Raw genomic sequence first — 19,095 nt, 5'->3', positions numbered from 1 at the left:
GCGGAGGCAGAAGAAAGCGTCTTTAAGATCTAAGACTGTGTACCAGGTATAGTTAGGTGGCAATCCACTCAGCAAATTGTAAGGGTTGGGGACAGTAGGGTGTATGTCCTCTATCCTTTTATTGACCTCCCTCAGATCCTGTACTGGCCTATAGTCATTGGTTCCCGCCTCTGGCGGGAGCGGCAGCGCCGGGTATGGCGGGGTATCCTCAGTCAATAGGTCAGCCAACAGGTTTTCTCCCGGCGGAAGCACCTCAGGTGTCTTCTTTTCTTCAGCTTTAGCGTCCTTTACCGCTGTAGGGTAAAGGCTGGAGTGGGGAGGGAGCTGGGGATTGGAAAGGGTAGGGGTTGAGGGAATGGGCCGGTTGGGGCGGTTAGAGGGAGGAAGGAAGGGGGAGCCCTTGGGGTGTAGGAAAGGACGTATCCAGGGGGGGGTCCTGAACCAAGGCCTCCCAAGTGACTATGTATGCCACCTGGTCGGGATGCCCCTGTGGTCCAGGATCCATAGTCTTCTCTTTCACCTGAAATATAGTTTGGAGGTTAAACGTACCATCTCGCGGCCAGCCCACGTCAAAGGCTGGCCATTCTGAGGAAAAAAGAGTAATCCATTTGCATTTACGCACATCAACAGATTGGTTATGAGCATAATCCTGCACATCTCTCCAGTGTGAGAGTGTTAGGGACAAGGGAGTGGTGATAGTTTGTCCCATAGTTTCTAGACTTAGTAGAACACAGATAATGGTTATAATACAAAGACTAAACAAAACAGAACAGGCTTTTGCTGCGCGGTTTCGACAGAGAGTTGAGAGTAAGATTTGAGAGGGGGTCGAAGAAGGGGGCCGGCCTTCTTCGTCCCCGGTAAGGATTGCAAATCCCTCAAGCCGAGGACCCTCTCCAAAGAGGCTGGGAAGATGTCCAGTCATAGATCTCAGCTCAAAAACAAAAGTACAAAGGTGAGCCCACTAATGCTTCAATCGCTACCAGGACGTCTCCTGGAGCCACGGTAGGGAGTCTGAACCCGTCAAATACAAATGTACGCAGCTGTGTACTACCAACGCGGGCGCGCAGTTCATAAAATGGTTTCAGACAGAAAGACAGGACAAGACGAGACAAGACAGTGGATCCACATAACACTTACCTCCCAAATGTGGGTCGGTGGTCCCTGGGCGGGGGTCTCGATCCCGGACGAGCCCCCAAATGAAAGACCCCCCCGAAGAGGTACTTTCGTAGAAGGAGACCCGCACCCAGGAATCAGCGAAACCACGAACTTTGGATGCAAAAGCAAGAGGCTTTATTAATAGCACAGATATCCAGGGCTCAGCTTCTGTTTGGCCAAGCCCCGAGCCCCGGAAGGGGGGTCCTTTTTATAGGGGAAAACAGGCACAGTACAGAAGCGAAAAGCATCAAATCAGCATTTTCTCAAGGTTTAATAGTCAGGCGAAACGGCCTTATCTTCTGCTGGTCCAGATGGCTGGTCTTGGGACGGAGCGATCCGGAGCGATCTGGCGGGGGCTGGCCTTGCGCGGGGCGGGGAGTGAGAGCCAGCAGCTGTGGGGATCAAGGGTCGGGGAGTGCAGGGGAGGGGAGGATGTATTCGCGTGCGCCCCGCCAGCTGCCGACCAGAGTAGGAGCCAAACTTAAAAGAAAAGCTACGGCCCGGGGGGGGTCTTTCATCCCCCACTGGACCACAAAAAGAACTCCACTTGCCACATAATAATCAAAACACCAAACTTACAGAATAAAGAGAAAATATGAAGAGCAGCAAAGGAAAAAGATCAAGTAACATATAAAGGCAGACCTATCAGAATCACAATGACTTCTCAATGGAAAAATTGGAAGTCAGACAGATATCCTATAGACACTAAGGGAACATGGGTGCCAACCCAGACTACTGCACCCAACAATGCTTTCAGTCACTTTATATGGAGAAAACAAGATATTCCATGACAAAATCAGATTTAAACAATAAATATCCACAAATACAACACTACAGAAAGTCATAGAGGGAAAAATCCAACCTAACCTGTATAAGTACGCTCACAAAAACATAGATAATAGATAATCCAACTTTACCAAACATGAAAAGAAATAGGAGGGTGAAATCCACACACAATGTCACCACAATCAATAAATCCCAAAAAACAAGAACCAACAATCTAGCAACATTAATATCCCTTAATTTCAATGGTCTTAACCAGCCTATAAAATTACACAGGTTACCAAAATTTGTACGAAGACAGAATCCATCCTTAAGGTGTATATAAGAAACACACCTCAACTTCAGAGACAGGAGTTACCTCAGAGTAAAGGGTTAGGAAAAGATTTTCCAATCAAATCAGCCCAAGAAACAAGCTGGTTTAGCAATCTTTTTTGTTGTTGTTGTTGTTTTGTTTTTTTGTTTTTTTGATATAGGGTTTCTCTGTGGCTTTGGAGACTGACCTGGAACTAGCTCTTGTAGACCAGGCTGGCCTCGAACTCAGAGAGATCCGCCTGCCTCTACCTCCCAAGTGCTGGGACTAAAGGCATGTGCCACCAATGCCCAGCTATGGTTTAGCAGTCTTAATATCTAAAAAATTAGACTTTAAACTAAAATCAATCAAAAGAGATGAAGAAGGTCATTTCATACTCATCAAAGGAAAGTCCATCAAGAATGAAGTCTCAATCCTAAACATCTGTACCCCAAATACAAAGGCACCAACATTTATAAGAAACATTACTAAAGCTCAAACCGCACATAAAGCCACACACACTTATAGTAGGAGACGTTAACACCCCATTTCACTACTAGACAGTACCAAAAGACAGACACGTAACAAAGGATCAGACAGAAGTTATGACCCAATTGGGATTAACAGACATGCATAGAACATTCCATCCAACACAAAAGAATATTCCTTCTCAGCACCACATGGAACCTTCTCTAAAATTGACCACATTCTTGGCAACATAGCAAATGTCCACAGATACAAAAATTGAAATAACACCCTGTATCTTATCAGACCAACATGCTTTAAGATTAGAATTCAACAGCAATACAAATTGCAGAAAACCAACAAACTCATGGAAATTGAATAATACCCAATTGCACCATTCCTGGGTCGAGGAAGAAATAAGAAGTGAAATTAAGGACTTCCTAGAATTTAATGAGAATATAGACACAACTAACCCAAACTTATGGGACACTTTGAAAGTAGAGCTAAGAGGAAAGTTCATTGAACTAAATGCCTCCATGAAGAAATTGGAGAAAAGTCACACTAGAGAATTAACAGAACAACTGAAAGCTTTAGAAGAAAAGCAAGCAAACTCACTATGGAGGAGTAGATGCCAGGAAATAATAAAACTGAGGGCTGAAATTATTAAAGTAGAAACTAGGAAAACATTACAAAGAATCATTGAAACAAGAGTTGGTTCTTTGAGAAGATCAACAAGATAGACAAATCTCTATCCAAACTAACCAAAAGGCAGAGAGTGGGAGCATGCCTACTTAACAAAATCAGAAACAAAAAGGGTGATATAACAACAGACATTGAGGAAATACAGAGAATCATTAGGTCATACTTTGAAAACCAGTACTCCACAAAATTTGAAAATCTAAAGGAAATGGACAATTTTCTGAATAGATATCACTTACCAAATTAAACCAAGAAAAGATAAGCATTTTAAATATACCTATAAACCCTAATGAAATACAAGAAGTCATCAAAAGCCTTCCAACCAAAAAAAGCCCAGGGTCAGATGGCTGCACTGCAGAATCCTACCAGAAATTCAACCAAGAGATAATACTAGTACTCCTCAAATTGATCCACACACATTTTACTAGACTACAATTACTTTGTAACCTAAGCCACACAAAAATACAAGTAAAAAAGAAAACCACAGACCAATATCCCTCATGAACACTGATAAAAAAAATTCAACAAAATATTGGCAAATCAAATCCAAGAACACATCAGAAAAATCATCCTCCATGATCAAGTAGGCTTCATCCCAGGGACGCAAGGATGGTCCAATATATGAAAATCCATCAATGTAATCCACCATACAAACTAACTAAAAAAGAAAAACCACATGATCATCTCACGAGATGCTGGGGAAAAAAAAAGCCTTTGACAAAATCCAGCATCCCTTCATGATAAAGATCTTGGAGAGAACAGGAATAAAAGGAACATATCTAAATATGATAAAAGCAATATATAGCAAACCAACAGCCAATGTCAAACTAAATGGAGAGAAATTAAAAACAATTCCCCTAAAATCTGGAACAAGACAAGACTGTCTGCTCTTTCCGTATCTCTTCAATCTCGTACTTGAAGTGCTAGCTAGAGCAATAAGACAACAAAAGGAGAACAAGTGGATAAAAATTGGAAAGGAAGAAGTCAAACTTTCACTACTTGCAAATGATATGATAGTCTACATAACTGACCCAAAAAACTCTACCTGGAAAGTCCTACATCTGATAAACACCTTCAAAAAAGTAGCAGGATACAAAATTAACTCAAAAAAACCATTAGCCCTAATATATACAGATGATAAACAGAATGAGAAAGAAATCAGAGAAACATCACCCTTCACAATATCCACAAACAACATAAAATAACTTGGGGTAATGCTAACCAAAAAAGTGAAAGACATGTATAGAAAGAACTTTGAGTCTTTAAAGAAAGATTATTAAATTAAAGAAGATACCAGAAAATGGAAAGATCTCATGTGCTCTGGGATAGGTAGAAAAATGGCAATCTTACCAAAATCAAACTATAGATTCAATACAATTCCCATCGAAATCCCAACACAGTTCTTCACAGACCTTGAAAGAAAAATACTCAATGTCATAAGGAAAAACAAAAAAACCCAGGATAGCCCAAACAACCCTGTACAATAAAGGGACCTCTGGAGTCATCACCGTCCCTGACTTCAATCTCTATTATAGAACCATAGCCCTGAAAGCAGCTTGGTATTGGCAAAAAATAGACAGATAGACCAATGGAATCAAATTGAAAATCCTAGTATTAACACACACCTATGAAAACCTGATTTTTGACAGAGATGCTGAAACTCTACAATGAAAAAAAGATAGCATCTTCAACAAATGGTGCTGGCAAAACTGGTTTCGGACATTCAGAGGACTGCAGATAGATCCATATCCCTTACCATGAACAAAACTTATGTCCAAATAGATCAAAGATCTCAACATAAATCCAGCCACACTGAACCTTCTAGAAGAGAAAGTGTAAGATACCATTGAACTTATTGGTACAGGAGACCTCTTCCTTAACCTAACACCAGTACATTGAGATTTACAATTAATAAATGTTACCTCCTGAAACAGAGAAGCTTCTGTAAGGCAAAGGACACAGTCAGTAAGAAAAACGACAGCCCACAGGATGGGAAATGATCTTCACCAACCCCACATCTGACAGAGGGCTAATTTCCAAAATATAAAATGAACTCAATAAGCTAGCCACCCATACACTAATCAATAAAATTAAAAAGTGGGGTGCAGAACTAAATAGAGAATTCTCAACAGAAGAATATAAAATGGCTGAAAGACATAAGAAAGTGCTCAAAATCCTTAGCCATCAGAGAAATGCAACTCAAAACAACTCTGAGATACCATCTTACACAGCCTAGAATGGCTAAAATCAAAAACACCAATGACAATCTATGTTGGAGAGGATGTGGAGAAAAATGAACACTCCTCCATTGCTGGTGGGAGTGCAAACTTTTAAGACCACTCTGGAAATCAGTATGGCATTTGCTCAAGATAATGGGAATCAGTCTATCTCAAGATCCAGCAATTCCTCTCTTGGGCATATACCCAAATTATGGACATTTGATGGGGTATGTACATCTGTGTAGGTTTATCTTAGTGATTGTTGAATAAAATACTGTTTGGCCAATGGCAGCAAGTTAGGCAGGACTAGGTGTCAAAGAGGATTCTGGGAAATGTAGTAGAGAAGTGGTGTTCCAGGCAGGAAGTGACATAGCAAGGAGACTCATATTTAAGAAAGGAGAAACAGGAAGTGTCCCTTTCCCCTCGGCTAATCCTCCAGTGGCACAATGTGATCCACCGGCAAGGAGGGACGCCAATAAGGTGTCTGATAAGTCTTATAAAATATATGGATTTATGATAATTGAGACTGAGCTAACAGATGAGAATCCCAGTCATTGGCCAAACAGCATTGTACCTAATATAAGTCTCTCTGTGCATTATTTGGAGCACTAACTCTGGCGGGCGGCTGGTGTAGAACACACACATGGTGGTGGGGCTCGGGCGGCATTTGGCAGAAAGATCTATCGTAACACAGGTTCATACAACAAGGATGACCTTGTTCATAGCATGTACATATGTACATAGACAGATAGACCAATGGAATCAAATTGAAAATCCTAGTATTAACCCACACACCTATGAAAACCTGATTTTTGACAGAGATGCTGAAACTCTACAATGGAAAAAGATAGCATCTTCAACAAATGGTGCTGGCAAAACTGGTTTTGGCAAAACAGAGACTATCTGTCATATGTACATAGCATAGTACAACCATGTTCATAGCAGGATTGTTCGTAATAGCCAGAACCTGGAACCAACCTAGATGCCCCTCAACTGAACAATGGATAGAGAAAATGTGGTATATTTGCACAATGGAGTACTATTCAGCACACACACAAAAGCAATGGAATCTTGAAATTAGCAGGCAAATGGATGGAACTAAAAGAAACCATCTTGAGTGAGGTAACCCAGGATGGGTTACCTCATTCCCCTATAATGAGACTCATGACTACTTTATATGCCATCCTAGAGCCCTCATCCAGTGGCTGATGGAAGCATAGGCAGACACCCACAGATATACACTGGAGTGAACTCTGGAAACCAGTTGCAGAGAGGAAGAAATGAAGATGAAGGGGGTCAAAACAAAGCTGGTGAATCCCACAGAAACACTTGACCTGCACAAGGGGGAGCACATGGCTCCCAGTCTGCTTTCTGGGAGGCCATCATGGGACTAATCCAGACCCCTGAAAGTGGATGTCAATGAGGAGGTCTAGGCAGCCTATGTGGCCTCTGGTAGTGGATCAGTATTTTTCCCTTGTATAAGAAGGGACATTGAGAGCCCATTCCATGTGAAGTGATGTTATCTTGTTCTGGATACATGGGCCTAGGCCCCACCCAGGATGATATTGTAGAATTTGGGGAGCCCTCGTGGAGGCCCCTACTCTCTATGGGGTGACGTAGCGAGGGGGGCTCTTGGATGTTTGGGAGGTAGCGAGAAGGGATTAACATGAGAAAGTATAATTTTGTAAAAATAAAAAATTTGAAAAAAAAAAAGAATTCAGTCAAATAAGGAAAAATGCTGCTCACAGGTAGCATAAGCCATGATAGCACTATATTACATTCCAAACCCTCCTGCCCATATAATTGTGCCTGAACACTGTGGACTGGTTCCTCCAAGACCAACCATTTACCATGACAATACCTCATGGCATACCCATAGGCCACCTTGACCTGGGAAAACCTTTAATGGAGAATCTTTTCTTTCTAACTCCACACTATATAAAATTGACAATGGATCCTAAATAGGACAGTGATCTAAAAGACAAAAATAAAAAATAATTTGAATTATTCTTCAGACCACTCCACATGGCCATATAATTTCTGTGAACTTAGTTAATATTATATCAAGTATGTTAGGTAACAGTGACATCTGGTTTATACTTGTATTTATTTTTCTCATCATCTTTCTAGGAAGCTACCTGGATGCATTAGACAGGTAAGCATATTTATGGAAAAAAGAAAGAAGGTAACTCAACAAGCATGGTGATCTAGACTGACCCAATGGAACACAATATGTATACTCTGGATATGACATCACAAGGAAAGGACATGGGCAAACCAACCAAACAAAGCAACAATGCCACTCCAAAACAAGCATTAACACCAAAATATACTCATAGTCCTTCCATTCCTCATCCATCCAGGAACTCACCCCACAAAGGACATACACAGGTATTCATATTATTTAATGGATTTTTTATAAGTAATTTTTTCTCTTGAGAAGAAAATTAAAAGAAGGAGTAGCTTCTGAAAAAAAAACAGAATTCATTGCTTAAATGTGAATTTTTCTGCCTATATGAAATACTTTTTCTTCAAGTTTCCTAAATACTTGATATACTTTTGAGATTCTCAAAAAACAAAAAAAAAAAATTAAATCACATTTGATGGGCTGTTTCAGTGTAGGTACTAAAGGTTTTAATTAGCATTGAAATTACTTTGGAAATTAAATACTAACAATGAACCAAAGGCCTTTAAAATTAACTGGAAGCAAGTGTTTATTGCTTTTAGAGGCCTTTACATAAAAATAAATGCATACTCACTAATTGGCTTTCTTATAACTGTAATTATTGTATCCTGCTGAAATCATCTTCATTAAAATAACCTTCAAAAGTAGGAAAAACAACTAGGATATCTGAAATTTTTTTCTAGTAATTTTAATACTATAAGATAATAGAAACAACTAAACCTCACCAAACTCCCTTGTCTTGCTTCATATAATTGTGAAAGTAATTTGATATTCATCACTTCTGTTCTTGCTCTTTGTGCAACTTCAATATATGTATATAGTAAAAATATTATGAGTTTGGAAGAACATTTGAATTTCAATATGTAATTTTTCTCTTAGTCTTATGTTTCTAAATTTATATTCTCATAGTTTTCACATAATATTTACATTCTGTGAATGATTAGTTATCTTTTTTATTAACATGTTTTTTTGTTAACTAAACTGGTAACAAATGCTGTTTTGGCCAACACTGTGATGAGCATTCATGCCTACATTGATTCTGAAAGGAAAGTTAATTTCTTCTCTACCATTTGTCTTAATATGTGTTCATAAGGCGGGGTCAATCTCTATGATATTATCGGCTTTCTATTTCCTAGCCAACAAATTCATAAAGTCTGAAAGTAACTGGAATTTACATGCATTGCTCAAGTTCTTAGATTAACCATGTGTTTTATAAATTACCAATCTAAATTATGCGAATTAGTTCTCATAAGGTTTGTTAGTTGATTCTATAACAATAAAAGTACATCATTTTGATGAGTATTTTGTAATTTCACTTACTTAGGACTACAACTTTTAATTTATACAACTTACTCACATTCACTCAGCTTCATTACTAATTTATACTTTGTTGTAATCTTAATTCTGCAAAGTTTATACCTGCAGACTGTCATTGAGCCCCAGCATTACATTAAAATAATAGTGATCAGGCAGTTCATGTTCAAGAAAGAATTACTATCCCATAGTAGTTTCCAACTGTCCCAGCAACAGGAGCTGACAATGAATTAAGGAAAGAACTTGCAGCCCAAGCTGATCTTCTATTTGATACAGTATACAATAAATGACATAGTATATTCTTTCCTCACTGGAGATATTACTAGATTATAGTTTAATTCTTTGGAACAATTTTTCTAATAGTGAGGTGATACAAAAATTCCAAAGGTAGCAAGCAAATCTCATTTCTAATTTATCAGATTTGGTCAGAACACATGTACTTTGTTAAAAAAATATGAATACACAGCTTTCATGTTATCATATATCATTGTATGTGATGCTGGAAAGTTGGGAAAACAACTGTGTCATAGAATAGATGAAGTATTGTTAGACCCCCGAAAACTCAAGTATCCAGGGTCCCAGGCCACGTTCTCCGTCACCCCAATCACCAGGCAGATTCGAGAGCTTGCTGCAAACTGCACGAGGCTTTATTGTAATTTAACAAGCTAACCCCATGTTAGCTCGGGTCTTTCACCCACCCGCCATGGCGGATGACTAGAAAAAGACGGCTCCTACGGGCTCCCAAAAGATCTCATAGGGCAGCGTAAGGGGAGTGTCTAGGGGTACGCACAGTCTTACGATTGGTGTGCCTCCAGGCTTGGAGGGCTTGCCCTGTGTTGATTGGTCAACTGGTTGTTATGGCCCATAGGCCCTCCCAGGGTGGTTGCTATGCTCTCTACTTCATTGCTGTGCACTTGCCCGTAAAGCACATCCAGGGTCGTAAAGCATAGCGCCACCAGCTAACTTCTGATTGGTTCCTTGTCAAGAGACAGGAATCTGACTTTCTAGTGTCTAGGGCAAGGTCATAGAAGCACATGTTCGACTGTTATGGCTGCCTAAAGGGAAGCCGGTTCCTTCAGTATAACCTGACAAATGGAAAATATTGCTCATATTACAGTTCTGTTAAAGGAAATATACATTCTTTTAAAAACAAAGAAAATAATTCTGAAAAACTTATGCTTATCAACTTTTTTATTCTGACTCTAGTTTTCATATCATATTGCACATCATCAATATACATTAATTTGATTGTTTTGTTGTGATTTAGATTAAAAATATCTGGTAACATCAAGTACTTGAAAAAGTAGTCCCCAACCATTGGTGCTTTGCATGAAAATTATGGAACCTTTAGGGAGGTGAATCATTGCTGGAGAAAATATGTCACTTGGAGTAGGCTTTGAGAGACTATAATCTTGCACACTTAAAGTTTACTCTCTGTTTCATGCTTTTGATGGTAGATGGGCTTCTTTGTTTCCTGTTCTGCCTGCTTGCTGTCATGTCTCCCCTGTCCTATAGATTATCCCTCTCCAACCATAAGCCTAAATAAATACATTCCTTTGACCTGTCCCTCGATTCCAGTCATTCAGGGTTCCGAAGGGGGGCTGCCTGAAAGAGTAATGGGCAAGAGAAAGGAAGGAGACCCTGCAGTGCAAAAGAGGGGACCAGAGTCCATCTATGCAATTGTCAAGGTCTCGATTTATTGGGGCTTAGAGTGGGCTTATATAGCCCTGCAATGAGGAAGTTAGGCAAACGGAATAGCAGGAAAGAACGTCTGGTATTTGCTAGGGCTGGAACATTCTTTCGGTATCTTCAAAATAGCAGGCAGGAAGGCCCTACGCCTTTTCTCGGAACAGCAGTCGTTAGCAGTCCCACTTGGCCAAATTGTGTCTAATTACAGGTTACAGGAGGCTCACAGAGCTGGCTTTAACCCGCATAGTTCAGGGCCCATGGCCCTTTATATTCCTTCATAATTTAGTTTTTGTAATGTCATTTATTACAGCAACAAAAGGTACATAATGCACAAATGTTACTAGTTTTCACTTAAGGATATATGTTACATAATGTCACAAGGTAACCAACAATACAATCAAAAGTAAGTGACTTGTATTAATAATATTAATAAACTATGAACAACTTTCAATTTTCAATATTTTTATCAATAATTTTTTATTAAAAAAATGCTTTTTCAACCCACTTCCATCTATGGTTTATATGTGCTTACTGGTGAGAATATAAAACCCTCCATGTCCTCACCCAATTTATGTAATATTTGAAGACTTAACCAAATGTCATATTTCTTCATGACATCACTTGAAATTATGTTCTTTAAAACACAGCCTTCTTCGTTTTCTCTCCGATTCTTTTACTACTTTTTCTACATATAGTATACCAAAATAAACATCTCTGTAACAAATTTCTGAACAAATACTTTCTGTTTCCATTTATTGTCTTATTAAACTGGAATGTTAACATAGTGAATCCCAAAATGTGTGTACCCTTGAGGGGCCCTGATACTTTGCAGGTATTTCTAAATAGTAATTATCAAATATTTTTTAAAGACAAGAGTAAAGTAATACAAATAACATTTGGAAACCAGACACTGTGCTGAAAAGATTTTAATAAACAAATTAGAATTGCTGTTGAAATTCAGAGATTAGGGAAATTCTTGAATGCTGTCAGAGTCGGATCCAATTTTATGGCAAAGAAAATTTGCCTTGATACATGGAAAGGAATTTGATGGATGAAAAGAATGAAGAGCATTCACCACATAGTCTATGCCTGATGCTGAAGTGAGCATCGAGCCTTGTGAATTTCTGGTATTCATTTCCCATTAGCATCATAATGACTTGGTGATCCTAGGAAAGGTGGCAATCAAATACCTCTTATTCAGTTGTTTTAAAGTGTACCTTTGGATTTTTTTTTCCTTGAAAAGCCCTTAAGTTGATTGTGTCTCTTATCACAGTTTCTATGAAATCTTTAGATTTAATGAGCTTATTACTGGTTCAAATAAGCTGCCACTGGAGTGCTGTCAACCTAAAATAATCTCAAATGTTCTGGTTTGAAGAACTCTCCCAGGAAATGGGTGATCAAGAAAATGATTACTCTTAAAATAAAAGCATTTAGTGAGTTCTTAAGACAGAGCAACCCATTTTCACTTGTAACTCATTTTCTCAGAGTAGACCAGGTCTGTGGCAATTAAAACATAGCTAAATATATTCAAATTGTCACAAAATATGTCACGTAAAATAATTTGTGGACTGTGCTTTATATTTCAAGTTTGGATATCTTAGATAACATGCCGTATAAAATGACAAAAAGTGGAGCTTGTTTTCTAATGTGGAAAAAAATAGTGACTGTTTATTTTTAGTATATGCTCTTACTTTATAACTTAATTCAATATGTACTAATATTTGGCCATATTGTTAGAACACCTGTGGTTTAGAGCATACATGAAAATAGGAATAGTTAATTGGGGACAGTATCCAGGCACTACAGTTAAAATTCTTAAAGAGAACATACACAATTAAGGCTGTTTTGCTCAACATTTTAAGATAAAAGTGATTCAGTTTCTTTCTTGAGTGAGTGCTAAATGGCAATGACCAAAAGAAAGGTAAATTGTGACATAAATTAGGTCACTTCTAATTCCTCTGTTTTGGCCAACACATATTTAAAAAGATAAAATTATTTTCTTCATTAAGGAGTGAATATATGAGCAGTTCCCACTATACTTCTTTTTTTTTTTTTTTTTTTTTGACTTCAAGATAGAGGTTCTTGACTTTCTCAAATTGATGGTATAAGAAAAACACTTGAAAAATATAATTCCTGGGATTAGGGAAATAGCTCCTTTGGTAAAGTGCTTGACTCACAAGGATGAGGACATGAGTTTGATTCCCAGAAGTCACCTAAAACTAAATGGTGGCAGACACTTTTACACCACTGGGAAAGTAGAGGCAATCAGATAATTAGGGTTGGATGATCAGCCAACCTGACCTAATCATTGAGCCTGAAGCTCAATGAAAGTTTCTATAGAAAAGTAAGGCCAATATTTTTTTAGAAGGAAAGCCCTATGTTGACTCCTGGACTCCAACTGCATGTAAACACACATGCATGTGAAGGGACCAGCTCCCCATTTCAGCAGCCATAGCAGTCTAGCACTGCTTGTCTGACTTTGCTTTGGTCATTAGGAGGTCAGATGCCTGCCTCATGGCCAGGAACCAATCAGAAGTTAGCTGGTGTTGCTATGCTTTAAGGCTCTGTGTGTGCTTTAAGGACAAGTGCACAGCAGTGACATGCAGAGCATAGCGACCACCTTGGGAAGGCCTATGGGCCATAACAACCAGTTAACCAATCAACCAGGGCAAACCCTCCAAGCCTGGAGGCACTCCAAGCCTGAGCCTGTGTGTACCCCCAGGCATTCCCTTTACGCTGCCCAATAAGATCTCTATGCTGTGGCTTTGCTATTTTTCCTAGCCATCAGCCATGGTGGATGGGTGAAAGGTCCGAGCTAACATGGGGTTAGCTCATTTAAACAACTACAATAAAGCCTCTTGCTGTTTGCATCAAGCTTTTGCATCTGCATGGTGATTGGAGTGGCCGAGGTCCTGGGCTGAGATCCTGGGAGCCTGAGCCTTCGGGGGTCTTTCACATGTCCCCCTGAACACAAAACCTGCATATGCTCTTGATCACACAGACAAAAATGCTTGTATCTACTACCTGAATTATATAAATAAGTTTAAAAGGAAATCAGTTACTATTTATTTCCTGGTTAATCCACATATATAAGAATAATATTTATGCAGCTAACATAGATACTTTAACTAAAATATTTTAAATGCAATAAAAAAAATGATACCAGGTTAAGTACAGTAGCATTCTCTCAATATCAAAAATAAAGAAAAAAGTAATGAGAAAAATACAATTAGACACACATGTTATTTTTATGCCTGTATCTTGATATCCCCCAAAATCCAACAAGGAGACTGAATTCCATATGTATAAGCAAGGAACCTTTATTCATAATCAATCTTGGACTCTTCTTGTGTCTGATCCTTGGCATGAGAAAGTCTCCAGTTTAGTTGGGGTATTTCTCATAGCAGAATTTAGGGTGTGGGATTTCTAATGTTCAGGACATGATTGGCTGACATTTGTCTATGGCTGTCTAGGTAAAGGGGATGGGTGTGTTCTAAGTTAAGGGACCTCTTGGGGTTCTATCTACAATGGTTGGAATGTTAGGTATTTTCCCCTTGAGCGTCAGTTCCTGGTTAGTGCCTGGGTGGTTCCAGTTTGAGGTCTTTCCAGGAGTCAAGTATTGCCTAAGGGAAAAGTGAAACTTCTGGTCTACTTCCTGGTTGGTCTCTATTGAGCCTGCCATAGCATGTGTGTGCCAAGATGACCTGGGTCCTATATTAATATCCAAGCACACAATCTGTCTTTGTAAGCTTTATAAAATAGAGGAAATAAGAAACTGAATATTCATCACTCTAACTCTACATAAAAGAGTGATTTCAAATATATTCCCTTAGAATAAAGGTATTCAAGTAGAATTTTTGGTTTTTCAGTTAGTATAAAAGGTATTGGGTTTTATTATGTTGCTTTCAAATATTATTTCTTTTTTATTTATCCTTTTTTTTCCCATTGCTCTTTTCGAACCACCATTCAAACCCGCTCTCAGCTTTTCGGTTTTATTTCACATGCAATCAATTTCCATTCCTTCCTTCCTCAGCATCCACTTTTGACCAGGCATAGTTCTCTTTCTTAAAATGTTCTTAGAAAATTAGCTCTTGTGGTGGCACATGCCTTTAACGCCAGCACTAAGAAGGCACAGGCAGGTAGATCTCTGTGAGCTCAAGGTCAGCCTGATCAGTGGATGGAGATTTAGGACAGGCTCCAAAATTATCAAACAAAACAAAACAAAACAAAAAAAATATTTAAGAATTAAATGTAAATAGCCTGCAATCTTAAAACAACATTATTATGATAATGAAATAAGTTTTTGAGGTTCAAGTCCTCAACCTGATAATTTAAAATATCTCTGTTCTCAAATCTGAAAACAGAATGAAAGAAAAACTCAACATGGAGAAATCATGATTTGGGGTGAGAAATGTATAGAACAATCAATCACAGATGTCATCATATTTAGTTATTACTTGTGATAAAACGCTATGACCAAAGCAACTTTGAAAGAAAAGTGGCTATTTTGCTTATATTTCCACATCACTGTTCATTATCAAAGGAAGTCAAGATAACAATTTAAATGGGCCAGGTACCTAGACGCAGGAACAGATGCAAAACCCATGGAAGGGTGTTGTTTACTGGCTTGTTCATCATTGCTTGCTCAGCCTAATTTCTTATAAAACACTGGACCAGAGATGTAGAACCCAGGGAAGACCCCACACACAAAGGGCTACTCACTCCCCCTTTAATCACTAATTAAAAAAAAATGCTCTAAGGCTTGCTTACAGCCAAATTTTTGGGAGATATTTTCTTATTTGTTTGTTTATTTATTTAGTTATTTCTAATACAATACATCCTGACTACACTTTCCCCCTCCGCTCCTCCAAGTCCAGTCTGTTATCCTCACCCCCCAACCCCACCTGCCACTCTGAAAGATTCACTCCTCCTCTGTTTCCACTCAGAAAAGAGATTATCAATTGAACAGAACATAACAAGTTTTAAAATACAACCAGGCACAAACCCTCATATTAGAGCTGGGCAATGCAACCCAGGAGGAAAAAGGATCCAAAAGCAGGCAACAGAGTCAGAGACACTCCCACTGCCACTGTTAGGAGCCTCACAAAAACACCAAGCTAGCAACCATAACATTTGAAGAGGATCTAGCAAGAACCATGCAAGCTCCATGATTGCCCAGTCTTTTTGAGCCCCTGTCCGCACTAATTAGTTGATTCTGTGGGCCATGTTCTCCTGGTGTGCTCTACCTCTCTGACGCATCAAATTCTTCTTCCCTATCTTCTGTGGGGTTCCCAGAAGAGAGGGATCCAAAGGAGATCTCAATTTTCACTCTCCCTTTGCCTAATGTTTGGCTACGGGTCTCTGCATCTGCTCCCATTAGCAGCCAGAGGAAGTCTCTCTTATGATGTTTGGGCTAGGCACAGTTCTACTAGTACATAATAGCAGAGTATTATTAGTAATAATTTTATTTACTTTTTCTATCCTAGGTCTCTTGGCTATCTGGCTTCTGCTACCTTGTCATCCAGGTTGTGTCAGGATTGGGTTCCCTCTCTCATGTTGTGGGCCAGTCAAATTAGACCAGTCAACTGGGCATCGTGGCTCAATCCTTTAATTTCAGCACTCAAGAGGCAAAGACAGGCAGTGCTATGTGATTTAGAGGACGGTTTTGTAAACAAAAGGTGTTCCAGGGCAGCCAGGGAAGTTACAGAGAAAACAGATCTCAAGAAAACAATCAGCCAGGTATTGGTGGCACACACCTTTAATCCCAGCATTCAGGAGGCGGAGGCAGTAAGATTTCTGTGAGTTCAAGGACAGCCTGGTCTACAGATAGAGTGCCAGGATAGGCTCCAAAGCTACACAGAGAAACCCTGTCTTGAAAAACCAACAAAGCAAAACAAAACATCTAAATATTTTCACTATGTATTTGGATCTGATTTTCTCCCTCCAAAATGAGCTTATATTAACTTCCTTTTAAAATTACCATGTACTGTCTAACAAATCAATAATTCTTTGCTTATTAAAGTGTCAAATGAAAGTTGAAAAAAAAGCAAAAAGAAATCTTGTCCTGGAAGCTGTAATGTGACACAATGAGTTCTATAGTAAACTCTTTTATCCATATATCTTTACTTGCAAGTGTTCATTGCAGTCATTGGTCTGGTTTCTGCTACACTATTAACACTGGCCTCTCACTAGAACTCCTCTTGATTATCCTATTGTTGCCTTTTTTCATGGAGATCCTGCAGCTTTGGGTCTGCAGGACTGGTCCCTACACATGCTCCAAAATATCATGCATGGGTGAATATTGGGTTCAGCCAACACATAACCCTGGTTCTGGTCATGGGTGGTTGCAGAGTTCAGTCGACCTGCCAGCTCTCCCTAATCCTTACCACCTGAGCAAGTTCTCCTTCATTGCCCTGGCTAGTTTACCCCTTTCAGTGATGAGCAAAGGGCAGGATCGCTTCTACTGCTTTCATGTCCTCAGGGTCAGTTGGCCTGCACCTAATCCTTCAGGGCCAGCTCTACTGTGTTACCCACATGTGGTATAGGGGTCACAGGTGATAAGTGGCAGAGACAGCACTCCAGCTCTTATGACCTCAGGGCCATTTCTCCCAGCTGCCTCAGGCATTATTGGGGGGGCATCTCTCCCCACCCATGGTGACATATGACAGATGAATAACTGAGCTAGCTCTCCTATGCTCACAACTTAGAGGCTGACTCACCTACATCTCTACCAAAACAAAGCAAGACCTACTGTATTTCTTATATTGATTAACTCTATTAAATCTGCAATGTACTTTTTTCTATACCACAATTATAACTTTATTATAATTGAATTCGCTTTATTTCTTCAAAGGCTTGTATTGTGGCCTGTCCTGAATTCTTCCACATACCACTTAGGTTTTGGAAATGAGTTGTTGTCTTTATTTCTTTCAAGGCAAAACCCAAAGTCTTTTATTTGCAACATTAGCCATGCTGTCTGTCATAGCTCCGAGATGCTGTGTTCATTAGTTCCTAGATAAGAAATTTTAGCAATCCTCGAAATTTGATGACAGGAATTCTTTCAAACAGAGCTCCATGTGCATGTTTGAATGGCACATGGACACATTTTTTTAGATCACAAGTTGTAAAACCATTTTAGATTGCTTTCGTTCTTGAAATTGATTAAAAACCGGATGGTGGAAAACAAGCAATGTCTCAAATGAAACAGCATGTCAAAATATCCTTCAGGGAAATGATGGATGACACAGGGCCTGAAAACTCTTTGTTTCACGGGAAAGATTAATTCCTTTGATACATTTTTAAACATTAGTCTTGGCTTTACGAACAATGTTTGCAAATATCCAGTAAACTAGATTGTCTTTCATTTTTTTCTTCTATCTTAAATGCTTTGAATTTTTTCAGGATAACACTTTTTTAAAACTTTGAAATAATAGTGCAAAACATTTTTGCAGTGAACACTATTACAAAAATTCTGATACTAGGAAATATAATTTTTTCAGGATTATTATACAGTCACAGGAAGTAATCATTAATCTATCCATCTCCTAACATGTTAATTTTACTAGAAAAGAAGTTGGACTTTTCAGATGATATTTAAATTTTATGTCAAGCATCCAATATTCTTTGGTGCTTAAAATTTTCCCTTAAAATAAAGCATCCAATATATTTCAAGTTTTTAAAATGTTTTCTAATAATTGAAGTTATCATTTAGTTCTGTAGAGTCCCCAGTCTTATGCTCCAGGGAAATGTGCTTGCATAATATTGTAATTCAAGCACCCCTCCATCTGTCATAACCAGTCTTTGCATCTCAGTGTAACAACGGAGTACATTCAATGTTAAATTGACCTTGCATCTCTAAGTACACACTAATATCTTATACCCAATTCACGAGTGAACTATAGTCTCATATTATTAACTCAGCTAAGACCCATGTGTTTATGTATGTTTTTACTACACCAATTGTCTTTTAGATTGAGTGTATGTAACTAGTTCTGTTTCATTTGATACAATCAAGGATAATTTATAGCACTCTTACCCAGAGTTCTTTTAAAAACATGATGGGAAACTTGGGCTTTCACATGTCCTATGAAGTTATGGGTTTAAAGGTGTCACAAAAGCCACTTTTTTTGGAAAGTACAGGTAGACAGTGAGTAATGCATCCTGAATCATATTTGGGTTAATAAATGTAACTACTTTGTATGAATAAGAAAATCAGTATTGGGGATTTTTTCATATGTGAATGCCCCCTCACACTTATACTTTTGTTATTTTGACAATTTTTTCATTTTATTGAAAAC

Source organism: Cricetulus griseus, assembly GCF_003668045.3.
Source record: "Cricetulus griseus strain 17A/GY chromosome 1 unlocalized genomic scaffold, alternate assembly CriGri-PICRH-1.0 chr1_1, whole genome shotgun sequence".
NCBI lineage: Eukaryota > Metazoa > Chordata > Mammalia > Rodentia > Cricetidae > Cricetulus > Cricetulus griseus.
Note: the sequence above shows the minus strand (reverse complement) of the source record.